This window comes from Uloborus diversus, chromosome 2 (genome assembly GCF_026930045.1).
Source record: "Uloborus diversus isolate 005 chromosome 2, Udiv.v.3.1, whole genome shotgun sequence".
Lineage (NCBI taxonomy): Eukaryota > Metazoa > Arthropoda > Arachnida > Araneae > Uloboridae > Uloborus > Uloborus diversus.
In genome coordinates, this window is record NC_072732.1 from 16,623,770 (window position 1) to 16,636,215 (window position 12,446).

At 33.8% G+C, this 12,446-nt stretch overlaps 1 protein-coding gene across 1 annotated transcript in view; it reads right to left on the reverse strand.

The window, feature by feature from the left end:
- The window catches only part of LOC129216881 (protein dissatisfaction-like), a 109,555-nt gene that overhangs the window by 11,526 nt on the left and 85,583 nt on the right, over nucleotides 1-12,446 (reverse strand). The window lies entirely within an intron of this gene.

The following is a 12,446-nucleotide window of genomic DNA, read 5'->3' on the forward strand; positions in this document are numbered from 1 at the left end:
CTTCATACTAGTCGCGACACTTTGCTCACTTGTTGCGACCATTGCGACGCGATTCGTTAGCGTGGAGTTGTTTTGCAACACGAATAATAAAAAATCGTCTGATGGAATGTTAAGTACTAATTTTTGTAATATTACACTATTAGATATAGTTTTGCTCTCCCGTTTTCTGTTGTCAATGCTTCTATCGATCATTGTGATGTCTGAATTATAAATATAAACCAATAGTTGTACTTTTGTGTACTTCTTTGTACCTGATGTCAGCGGCTAATAAAGCACACAAAATTTGATCGTAGGCCTTATTATACTCCTTTGTTGCAACAATGTTTGTCAGTTTTACATATTATTTTAAATCTTTCTCATTATAATATGGATGTTTTACTAGTTGGTTCAGTGTTATAGTACTACCCCAAGCAGACTTTCTAAAAAGTTTTACCTCATGGCTTACGGTTCTTGTTCGGACAATGAAAAGGACAATGTGCGGCTCGCTCCATTAAAAAGTACAGCATTTCAAGGGCTTATGCCTACACCAGATAAAAATTATGGAAAAAAAAAAAAAACACACACACACACTCACCAATTGTTGGAAGAAAAGCTGTTAAATATCAGGGAACCCCAGTCATCAAAGACTTGTTTGACAGAAACAAGTAGAAAAAATAAAAAGACGTAAACCCTCAATGAAGAAAATGATATTAAGAAAACGATGATCTTTGGTACTGTCACACACTTGTGAGAGAATAAGATGAATAACATGATACTATATCTAAAATGCGTCAAGTGGTATCATAAGGAATGCGTTGGTGTGACAGTCGATGACAAAGATAATTTTGAGTGCCCTGACGGTTGTTAAATATAGAATGTTTTTGTCATTTTGAAGACTTTATGCATGACTAATGCATATATATTACAAATGATCTAAATTATCAATGTTAGAAGCTTATTTTGATTATTTAAGAGTGATAAAGTTCTTAGACCTTATTATTCTATCATAGTATAATTAGCCCCGATGACAAGGTTTTAAAAAATGTTTTATTCCATGCTTGTTTTCTGCAAAACTGGTGATTTTTTGTTAGTTTCTTGTAGTATTTGATCTGTATGTTTAATTAATACTACAATTTGTTGATTCGGATTCATAGTTTTTATTTTATTGCCTATCTTCCGCAGATAATCCTTATCACTCGCACCTACCTTACATCATGTCATAAACGTGATTTTTACAAAACCATTTGTGTTTTAGGGAGATGGTTTTAATTTGATTAAAAGTAAGGTTCAGATTTTTTTGAAAATAGAAGGTGAGGGCGGGGGGGTTGTCAAAAGTTTACTGACTGGAGGGAAAAAACACCTTTTCATATTAAGTCTTAAACTAATTCTTTTGTATCAAAACTAAAATTTCTTTTCAGAGTAAGTTTCATTCTTTCGTTGATTCGGATTCATAGTTTTTATTTTATTGCCAATCTCCCTTAGATAATCCTTATCAACCGCACCTACCTTACATCATGTCATAATCGTGATTTTTTACAAAACCATTTGTGTTTTAGGGAGATGGTTTTAATTTGATTAAAAGTAAGGTTTAGATTTTTTTGAAAATAGAAGGTGAGGGGGGGGGGGGGGGGAGTGTCAAAAGTTCACTGACTGGAGGAAAAAAACACCTTTTCATATTAAGTCTTAAACTAATTCTTTTGTAACAAAACTAAAGTTTCTTTTCAGAGTAAGTTTCTTTTTATTTTCCTTTAAAAGCATTAGAACTTCATGACCAAAAGGAGAAACATATCTCCAAACTAGATTAGATTATAGGATAAAATGTATCAAAGAATCATCCTTCATAAATATTTATCCACAATGTTTCGTGCTTAGAGTACCTATTTTAATGGAGCGATAATAAAAAAATGACACGAGAGGCAGCTACTTTTTTTTTTCAAAATCCTCGTTCCACTTAAATGCGCAAGAAATACTAATCTTCTGCAAATGTTACACAATTAACTGAAAATTGAACGCTTAAAACTTAAATTGAATTTGCTTCTAGAGAGAGAGAGAGGAAACAGAAAAAAACATTCTAAGAAACTGTAAAAAAAATTCTTCGATGCATCTAATCCAGTCAAAACACTGTCACAACTTCCTTAATCCTACCGTGTTTTTGAAGTGGAAAGTAAAAAGTGTTCTTTTTTTCTTCAAATTCTCATTTTTTTCCTTCAGACATTTTTTTCAAAGTGATTTTTACGGCTGGTTGTCGTTTTTTCAGCTCAGTCCAAAGCGGCAGTGTGAAAAAGATCACTTTGAGATCTGAGTTTTTTTAAGATACTAATTAATTTTGCTCTGAGATGAAAGCGTAAAAGGATAAAAAGTTTCGACATCTGAGCTGGCCGCTAAGGTAAGTATGTTTAAAGCAAAAACGAGTTTTCATTACGTGCAGGAAGGGAAAAGATCAAATGCTTTTCTTTAAGTTTTTAATCTGATTAAAAAAGTGAGGAACATACTGGGGTAGTTACAGACATTCTTCTTAGATATATAACGAAAGGTATCAACGGATACACTGCATTACAACTATAAAACTTTTTGATTATTTACTCTGTTGAACTATTGTCTAAGGATGCACTTGCTGTTCTTTTTTGTCCGTGTCAGAAAAAATATTATCAAGTTCAAAACTGAAACTTTAAAACAAAGAAAAATTAGAAATTGATTCATGCATGCAAATAAAATTAAAACTAATTTTTAACTTTCTGACAAAAAAAAAAAAAGTATTCCAAAAACCGGAAAAATTTTGAAAATGCTTGTTAAAATTAAAAAATTTCAAATGAAGGAACGTTAGTTTAAGTTAGTATAAGTTAGTTTAAAATACATTTTAAATGAAGTTCATTTTTTATAAAGTTAACAAATTGGTTTTTAGGCTGAAACACATCACATGTGGATTTGAGGATTTTGGGCTTCGCAAACTCTTCATTTTTAAAATTCTACATGTTTTTCAGGCTCTCCTCGATTCACGTATTCAATTTAAAAACGTTTCTAAAAGCGTTTAAATAGTTTTTACTCTTGTTGCTCTGTCGAGAGAGGACACATCTATGGTAAAACGGAGATGTAATTGAAAGTGGAATTATGGAACACATCTGTGCAAAAATGAGCGGGGTTATGATAACGTGGTCGCTTCGCGCGATTGGTTTTCACCAATCTCAACGAAGATGAGATTTGCTCGCAAAGTGAACGAGTAAAAGAGCCGATGGATTGGTTTAACGTTTTAATGTAATTGAACAAACGAACATCATAAACTTGCAACAATTACCAAGTTTCAATTAACTACCAATTGATACTTAGTAATGTAATGTTTTAAACCGAAAAGGATCCGGTTCAACTTCCAGCTTCAATTTCTTAGTATAGCGTATGTCTCGTCTATCTTACTTTATGATTGTTGGTGTGTGAACTAAGCTTTTCAATCTTTGATAAAAACAAGAATGAGTAAATGTCAATATAAAGTTGATTTTTTGATAAAGTTAGCGAATTAATGTCAAGCTTGAACTCAAGCAAACATAGATTAATGTATTTTGGGCTTTTGAAATGCTTCAAATAAATCAGGTTTTCGACGTTTTCCTTCATGTAGGTGATCAGCTTAAAAGTGTATTTAAAATATTTTTTCACCATTTAGGTTTCGTTTCAATCATCTAGTAATGTATTACTAGCTGCTTCTCCCGATTTTGCACGGTCTACCTCGAAAATAAAAGTTATGTCAAGTAACTCGTGTTCAACAGTCAGGTTTGAACATTAAAAAAAAAAAAAACGTTAAATTTTGCTGCAGATTGCGGAAAAATAACCAGATAGGAATTAAATCCCCCCGATTACAGTAAAAGCCTCAAAACAAAAGCCAGAATTTTATTTGTTCGAGAAAAAATTCGGCAACAACGTTAATTCGAGAAAAAATGGCAACAGAGCTTCATTTAATGATTTTCTTCACGTTACAAATTTCAATAAAAGCATTGTTACGGAAAGTTAAGATGAAGCACTGAATAATAAATTGAATGGAGTAAAGCTTTCGAAAAATAGGGATTTTTATGTCGAAAACTAAGCATCATAATTAATAGTTTTTAATTGATATATCCGCTGATTATTATCGGAGGATTATGTTAAATAGCCAAACATAAAGACGGGAAAATTACGAATCTATCGATACCTGATTCGATGGTCAGTTCACAATCGTTCGGGAGAAGTAAATCGGACAGAGATACATACATACATGGTACGCTCAGTTTTTAATTTTTCAGGTAGGAACACAATCTCCAAATAAGGATGGGTAATATGATTCACAAATACGAGTAAAGAAAGCTCGTGTCCTTCCGCCCCTCCACGACCACGAAAAACAAAAACACGGAACAAATGCTGTCCAAGTGAAACGATACGCCATAACGTGATAAACGTGATGCAATTTCGCCTTCATGTTATCTCAGACCAATTTCATTTCCGGTAATTTTGATTCGTTGCGGCAGTCGCATGGAATGCCAAATATGCAAATCGCATTTCGTGATTTCTCACCTTTCTCGAACATCTTCAGAACTTCGGATCGTTCTCGGGAAAACACTTTCCTTGGAATCATCTCTTCCCATCTTCCTAAACGGCGGGTGATATTGGAACGCTTTGCATACGTTGTGTTAAACAAAACAAAAAAAAAAAAAAAAAGAGAGCGGCTAAAATGCCATGAGGATGCATAGAAGAGCGTCATTGCGGCTTTCTACTTTCCATTTAAATAAATACGCTGTGGAAATGACTCTCATTTGCATTTCTTTCAAGTTGAAATGGAAATAAAGGGCATCATTTACTGGCGCGATGGATTTTCCTTTGTGGTAAAAGAGGCTTCCGTGTTGCCTAATAGGGTACTTTGCATTCAATACGCCCTGGTGTTTCGTCATCATCATCATAAACTTAATAAAAGTAGAAGATCGGACTAGTTTCTATTTCGTCGGAAGGCTCGTGCGTGGACAAGGTTATCCGGAAATGAGCTGTAATATGTGCTAGGATATCCAGAAATGACACTAAATAAATGTCATCTTTACTAATAATAAAGCTGAAAGTCTCTCTGTCCGGATCTCTGTCTGGATATCTGTCAGGATCTCTGTAACGCGCATAGCGCCTAGACCGTTCGGCCGATTTTTATGAAATTTGGTACAAAATTAGTTTGTAGCATGGGAGTGTGCACCTCGAAGTGAGTTTTTGAAAATTCGATTTTGTGTTTTTTTCTACTCCAATTTTAAGAACATTTTTCCGAGCAAAATTATCGTAAGATGGACGAGTAAATTACCAAGTTATCATAACGTGGAACCGTAACATGGGCAAGCCAATTGGCGAGGAATTCACCATACATTATTTGCATTATTTGTAAACATACAGGCAAACCAAGAGTCCTTTTAATTTTCTACTACGGGCAAAGCCGTACGGGTACCACTAGTGTTTCATATTTTAAAAAATATTGGCAGTGAAAGTGTCAAAATTTTCGTGTTTGCATGTTATTTTAAGTAACAGATTTCATTAAATATTATTGTAGAAACCTGAGAGTTGTGTACAAATTTAGATGGCATGATTCTCCACGCATTTTCTCCATCTCAAAATCCAATTTTCTAATTTTTAATTCATCGATATTTATTAAAATGTTTTATTTATTTTTGACTTATTTGTTTTCTTCGCGATTTTTCCTGTCATTATTCATTCTTTTTGAACTTTTTTCTGTAAAGTAGGCTAAAAATGATAAAAGTGAGGTGCGAAGTTAAAATATTAAAAGTTTTACACGAAAGAAAAATCTGTCGAAAGATACGCAATCTAAATGTATGTATAGCCCCAGGTCCGTACAATAAAATTCAATAAAATCCCCTACTCAAAATAACAACACAAACACAGACCAAAAAAAAAAAAACGAAAATCTGATTCTTTCCGAAATTCGAAACATGACCCATTTAGTAACATATGCTGTTTTACACTCGTTTTCTTTTACTTATTTTCAAGGGCCATATAATCGCAACGAAGACGAATCTAGAAATATTTCTGGGGGGGGGGGGAACCACAGGTTAGGGCTTGAATTCTGAGGGTGCAATGATACCAGGAGTCTGGGGGAGTCATATCAAAGAACATCCCCAGAACATATAAGGGTCCGGTGACTTTCCTTCGGAAAATTTTGAAATTTACCTTAAAAATGCTGGTTTTTAGTTGATTTCAGTTAATTGGAATGATGTGCAAGAACTTAAAACCGCTCATATGATTTTTGATAAAGTATATTACAAAGGTCATGTTTTTTTGACTTTATCAGCCATGATTCTTTCAAAGTAAAAGCAATTGTATTGATGTACCATTTAATACCCACTTAAAGAGTATAAAACTATTACATGATACAGCATTGAATGATAAATAATTCATAATAAAGTGCTTTTCTTTTTTTTTTTGTAATTATGAATTTACTTTTAAGTAAATTAGAATTGCAGCTGCGAAAAAAATAATCTATTTTATTTTCCTAACCATGTTACCTGATTAATTATATATATATATATATATATATATATATATATATATATATATATATATATATATATATATATATATATATCCATATATTTGCCAAATCCAAACAAAAATGTTGTGGGTGATGAGCAACCTCGCACTCCCGTAAGTCCGCCTGTGGAGGGGCGCATTGTATAAACTCTATCTACTATACTGCCGTGTGCAGGTAAAGGGCAGTAACAGCAAATTTTTCTTTTTTTTTTTTGCATTTTTGTCATCTATTGTACGTTAGCTTTATTGTAGAAGCTTGCTTATTTGGTTTCCGATGAAAAAAAGGCGCGAAAAAATACTTTAATTCTAAGATTTCCCTATAGTTAACATTGAATCCGACACACATTTCTTTAAATATCTCGAAAACTAATTTCTGCAGATACCGCCGTTTACCTGCACACGGCAGTATACCTATTGCATATTGCGAAAATATAGGTCTTTCAGATTAAACGTGGAAACGCTGTGTGTGAGTGTGTGTCTGTGTATAATATACTTACAGAAATATAAAATCTTCAATTTTAACTCATTATAAACTTAACAAATAAATGTGTATTTAAGGTGCGAAGCAATTTGTATCGCGTCTACAGATCCTTATCGAGTGGTCTGAATGGGTATTTATTTTAAAATAACCCTTCGGCAGTGCATAGAGAAACTACTGCGGTTTCCAAAGATTCTGTTCGCTGTATGTCAATCAGTTGGCTTCTGGTTTGTTGTGAAATCAAACAAAGCTGAAATCTCGTTATCTTAACCAAACATGGGAGAGCGAATTGCTGAAGTCGAATGGCAAGTACGGAGTTTCACTAATTTAATCTCTCTGCAAGAACATATGTATAAATACTGCTTGATGTCAAAGTCCTCAGACGTATTGTTTCCATATCGTAAGAGGTCTAAGGACCTTTAACCTTCAAAATTTTCGACTTTCTGGAAAAAAGATATGTTATGCATATTTTAATTCTGAACATTTTGATACCTTATTTGTTACTATACACAAAAAACTTTCCAAGGTATCGTAAAAATACGTACCCTCTCCCCGTAGAGATTTATGTTAACATCAGCCCTTTAAGTGTCTTTTTCTCAGGTGCCGGTTTCTTCGGTTTTCTCGTTTTGCGCGCATGATATCTCAGAAAATCTCTTATACATTTCCGTAAAACATTTAATGTATGTTTATTTGACTTATATTTATGACCTGAACCTAAGTTTAGTTATTTTTTAAAAAATTATTTATCTATGTTTTTGAAATTTTGTAAGTTAATATCGAAAATCTCCAAAATTTTGGGCAAAAATATATTTTTTTTAAATGTTAACTTTTATTTTTAGTTAAAATTCAGGTTCAGATCATAAAATAAACTAGACAAATATGCATGAAAAGTTTTACGGAAATATATAAGAAACTTTCTGAGATATCATGCGCGCAAAACGAGAAAACCGAAGAAACCGGCACCTGAGAAAAAGAGGCCTAAACAGCTGCTGTTAACATAAATCTCTATGGGGAAAGTTTACGCACTTTTACGATAACTTGAAAAGTTTTTGGCGTATGGTATTAAATAAGGTATCAAATTGTTCAGAATTAATATATGCATAACATATATCTTTTCCAGAAAGTCGAAAATTTTGAAGGTTAAAGGTCCTTAGACCCTTAACAGAAAAATTTCCCAATAAAGTTTTTGCAATTGAAAGAAAAACTAATTACTGAAAATGAATTAGAATTGTGAATTTTAAGTATTCAAATATTCGTGACAAAATGAAGTGAAGACTCAGCTGAAAACAAAAGGAGCAAAAATGTATCAATAATGCAAAAAAGTATGAATTTGCAAAATATTGCAGACATGAGTTTCGCGGTTACAAGGAGCACCTCGCTCAGTGGAAAAAGATGTAAGCATTTGAAACAAAGACATTCGATAAAAATCTGTTTATTTATTTGCCTTTTGTAGGTGTGTCTGAGTCTTAAAATTGTTTGAAAATATATACAGGGTGTTCCGTTTTAACCTGCAAGACCTTTATTTTCGCAACCGTTAGTCCTAGGTGTATACTTCCAATTGCAAAAATGTTCAAGATCAGATGCAGAGTTAAGATATTGAAAGTTTGAAAAAAAAATGAAAATGAGTCAAAAAATACAAAATTTAAGTTTTTATACGGGGTCTTAGGTCTCCCAACTAATTTTTAGAGAAATAATCCCCAATGAAAGCTACTACTGACACAAAAAAAACTAGACATTTGTGCGGCTAAAACTCAAGGAGATATTCCAGTTCAAAGCTTTGAGGGACCATGCAAAAGATGAGATTGGAACTTATCGCCCTTTCAGAAGAATGACAGGTCGTCAAAGTAAGAAGAACAAGTTAATTTTATTTTCCACTGCTATTCCAAAACAAATGCAAATGTTATGCCGTGATACGCAAAAACACACTACAAAACCTCGAACAAAATGAAAAATCACACCAGATGCACACATGTAATTTTAAACACTTGTTAACCCCTATATTTTCCTCCAAAAGGTGTTATTGATGGCGAGTGAAACGTGGTGTAAGTCACAAAACGCTGCGTTTCATATCTCGGTGAATATTGGCCGTACTAATTTTAAACTTTTTCGTGTTGGAATTATTTTTTAATGGAGATTATTTTCCTATATATAAGTTAGGAGACCTAGGGCCGGTATAAAAAGGTAAATATTGTAATTTTTGACTTATTTTTATTTTCGCTTCAAACTTTCAATATCTTAACTCTGCATCTGATTTTGAAGATTTTTGCAATTGGAACTATACATCTATAGGACTAACGGTTGCGAAAATAAAGGTCTTGCAGGTTAAAACGGAACAACCTATATATGCATTTACGTATTAAAATAAGTTTCAAATATTATGCTGCTTTTGACAAGTAAAGGGCAGCAACTGCAAATTTTTCATCTTTCTTTCTTTTTTTTTTTTTCATTTTTGTTATCTGTTGTACGTTAGCTTTATTGTACAAGCTCGCTTATATGATTTCCACAGACCCCCACCCCCCGCTAAAATAACGTCTAATTCCAAAATTTCCCTGTCGTTAGTATCAATCCCAAACGCGTTTCTTCAAATATCTCTGAAGCTCACTTCTGCAGATACTGCCGTTTACTTGCCCACGGTAGTATATGGTTACTATATTTCATTTTTTGTTTCGTTAAAAATTAATCCCTGACTCTTGATACAGTACAATCTCATTGTAACGAATACCGATACAAAGAAAAAGCTCGCTTCAACGAAATAATTGTTCAGATACATTTGAACTGTTGCAACATTTCTTGACTTCCAATACAACAGCTGAGAATATGAAGTCGGGGAAAACATATCAGTTTAAGAATTCATTTGCAGAATATATTAAAAACCTTTTATTTTTGAGATGAGACAGTGATTGCAAAGCGAAAGCGTCAAATCATTAATTTGTGCTATTAAGTTTTTCCCTTTTTGAGAGAATAACAGCATTTTTTTTTTGAGCAATCACGATTGCTTACTGTTCTCATTTGACTGTTTTTGGCGTTACGCTGATTTTTCCCACCGCCACCCTCCGCACCATCACCGTGGACCGGCTGGCTCCTCACGATGCTGCTCCTATAGCGAAAGCCGTCTCCAGGTTGCATCCATGTCCTACACACACGCGCATACATACACAACTACACACACACACGCGCACATACACACACACACAAACACATACACACACATACACACATACAAACATTTACACACACGCATACATACAGACATCCACACATACATACACACACATACACAACTACCCACACATTCATGCATGCACACAGACACAAACACATATGCCTACACACACATACACATACCCCCCCCCACACACACATTCATACACACACATACACATAACCCATACACACAAACACACACGCCTACATACACACACTCGTGATTACGAGAAACATAATTTGAATTCAAGATGTCAAAATTCAAATTATTATTATTTTTTTTGCATTAAAATATATGCCCCTATTCTGATGACGATACATCAAGAACTTCTTTCCCGTCTAGTTGGTTATGCAAATTGCGATTCTTGATTCCTGCCTAAAATCTCACATCCCCTTACCACAAGATTTTGGAATGAAAGTCATGGGACGAATACTAATAAGGACCATCCTTCCCTGAAGCACCCTCAAAACTCGCACCCGAGGCGCGGTTTTGATATTCAAATCGCCTGCGAAAAGAAGCGTCCACCTTCTAAAAATGGCGAAATTGCTGCCGGAATGTTAACACCATCCGGCTCTGATGGCTAATGAGAAGTAGCTTGTTGTGTTCCTGACATAAAACCGGGCGTTAATTGGACGATGAAAATGTTCCTCGAGTTCCAGAACCACGCCCACGCTGTTTCAGGTAGCACGCGGGGATACAGGCCAAAGTCCCGAGCTATTTGCGAAAAGTGAGATTAATTCGTGCGTTGTTAGTAACTGTTTAGTGTGGTTTGGGTGAGGGATAATGGGCTTTGTAATGTTTTGGCGGCGCGAGCACCTCTTTAAAGATCATCTATCAAAATTGTATTAAAATGGTAATTCGCAATCTGCGAAGAAGATGTAATTGAAGCTATGCATTGCATAAAAGAGGTAGTTTGCGTTCAGATCTCATTAGTTGGAAGCGTTTCGAGTTTCAGTCTTCTTGTAAGAAATATATTACTCGGCACGTTATTTTAAAATGTAATATTTCAGTTTAAACAGTTCATTTGTTATGTGTTATTTTCTGGAGTCGTAACAAGTACGATATAAATGAATCATGCCTGACTTTTGTTTGTTTTTTATCTGATGAATGGTGGTTCTTTAGAAGATAATTTAAAAAAATAATAAGTCTCCCATTACACTTTCAACAATATTTCCTGAAAAATTTATTAACAATATTATGCAATTTAAAATTATCAGAAAGCAATTCGGGGATTATATGCAAGAAAAAAAAATGCACATTAAGTTGCAATGTATGTTTTGCAAAAGCATGCGAACATTGACTGATTCAAAACTAAAAAAACTTTTCACTTTCTATATTGAAATATCCTTCGTTCCAACCTATTATACCTTTGAACATTCTCAGTCACTTCATCCACATTCTTCTAATGATTGCACTGTCTTATTTAGTCCTTTCTTTTTAGCATTTTAAGGTCCATATTTGGAAAAGATGCAAAACTTGACAATCTTCCCATTTTTTATTTTTTCAATCGAAAGAACTTAGTGGGAAGTAATTCAAGATATCACCAGAATTTCAAATGGGATGGCATCATGGGATAGAGGTGCCCCCTTTGTCTTTCACAGAATTATGTAAATCATTTATCATGTGCATTTTTGAATCACCTTATGCAGATTTGATTATGGTCGTGAGACTCCCTCGCTATTGCAACATGGTAAATCCGCTCTTGGCAGAATGAATAAACTTTCCTTTGAGGAAGTTATTTCCCCATTAAAAAAATTATTATTTTTTCTTGGTATTTTAAAAATACATGTATTGTTCTTGTAGTTCTAATACTATGTCTTTAAGAAATTTGGGGCACCTTAGCAAGTTGGGACCCCAGGCCTAGTCGACCTGTGCGGTAATCAGGGCCTGGTGCGGTAAAAGTTCAGACAATTAGACACGCAAATTCAAGAATTCTTTTCACAACATGAAAATGATTGAAACAAATACTTTTAATGCAGAAAATTTATACTTCAATCGAATTTAGAACTACATATGCAGATTTAAAAAAAAAAATATTGTGTGTATACAGTTTGTATACAATTTTCTTCCTACTTTCTTGAGGCTAGAATTCTATTGCTTTGGCCTCGATTTTCACTCTTATCCCAAGTTCTTATTTTCTTTCACATCAGTCGTATGCTTTCAATTTTGCGTGCTCAATCGCAAAAAAAAAAAAAAAAAAAAATCAGGAGTAATAATTCAGGTAATTAGACATTTGATTCATAAGAGTTC